The sequence below is a fragment of the Micropterus dolomieu genome, unplaced genomic scaffold (genome assembly GCF_021292245.1).
Source record: "Micropterus dolomieu isolate WLL.071019.BEF.003 ecotype Adirondacks unplaced genomic scaffold, ASM2129224v1 contig_2284, whole genome shotgun sequence".
Lineage (NCBI taxonomy): Eukaryota > Metazoa > Chordata > Actinopteri > Centrarchiformes > Centrarchidae > Micropterus > Micropterus dolomieu.
In genome coordinates this window covers 8001-9088 of record NW_025731274.1, presented here as the reverse complement: position 1 = coordinate 9088, position 1088 = coordinate 8001, and the positions used below count along the sequence as shown (strand labels likewise).

Here is a 1088-nt window from a genome sequence, read left to right as displayed (position 1 = left end):
CTAATGCTAACCTGTGTTTATAAGTGCTAACAGATGCTAATGCTAACCTGTGTTTATAAGTGCTAACAGATGCTAATGCTAACCTGTGTTTATAAGTGCTAACAGATGCTAATGCTAACCTGTGTTTATAAGTGCTAACAGATGCTAATGCTAACCTGTGTTTAGGTGTATTTCGGGACGTCCCACCCTCGCTCCTACATCTCTGCTAACGTGACGGTTTATAAGTGCTAACAGATGCTAATGCTAACCTGTGTTTATAAGTGCTAACATATGATAATGCTAACCTGTGTTTAGGTGTATTTCGGGACGTCCCACCCTCGCTCCTACATCTCTGCTAACGTGACGGTTTATAAGTGCTAACAGATGCTAATGCTAACCTGTGTTTATAAGTGCTAACATATGATAATGCTAACCTGTGTTTAGGTGTATTTCGGGACGTCCCACCCTCGCTCCTACATCTCTGCTAACGTGACGGTTTATAAGTGCTAACAGATGCTAATGCTAACCTGTGTTTATAAGTGCTAACATATGATAATGCTAACCTGTGTTTAGGTGTATTTCGGGACGTCCCACCCTCGCTCCTACATCTCTGCTAACGTGACGGTTTATAAGTGCTAACAGATGCTAATGCTAACCTGTGTTTATAAGTGCTAACATATGATAATGCTAACCTGTGTTTAGGTGTATTTCGGGACGTCCCACCCTCGCTCCTACATCTCTGCTAACGTGACGGTTTATAAGTGCTAACAGATGCTAATGCTAACCTGTGTTTATAAGTGCTAACATATGATAATGCTAACCTGTGTTTAGGTGTATTTCGGGACGTCCCACCCTCGCTCCTACATCTCTGCTAACGTGACGGTTTATAAGTGCTAACAGATGCTAATGCTAACCTGTGTTTATAAGTGCTAACATATGATAATGCTAACCTGTGTTTAGGTGTATTTCGGGACGTCCCACCCTCGCTCCTACATCTCTGCTAACGTGACGGTTTATAAGTGCTAACAGATGCTAATGCTAACCTGTGTTTATAAGTGCTAACATATGATAATGCTAACCTGTGTTTAGGTGTATTTCGGGACGTCCCA

At 41.9% G+C, this 1088-nt stretch overlaps 1 protein-coding gene across 1 annotated transcript in view; it reads left to right on the top strand.

Moving 5' to 3' along the window:
* The window catches only part of ugcg (UDP-glucose ceramide glucosyltransferase), a gene marked incomplete at its 5' end in the record, with an annotated part of 4849 nt that overhangs the window by 917 nt on the left and 2844 nt on the right, over positions 1-1088 (top strand).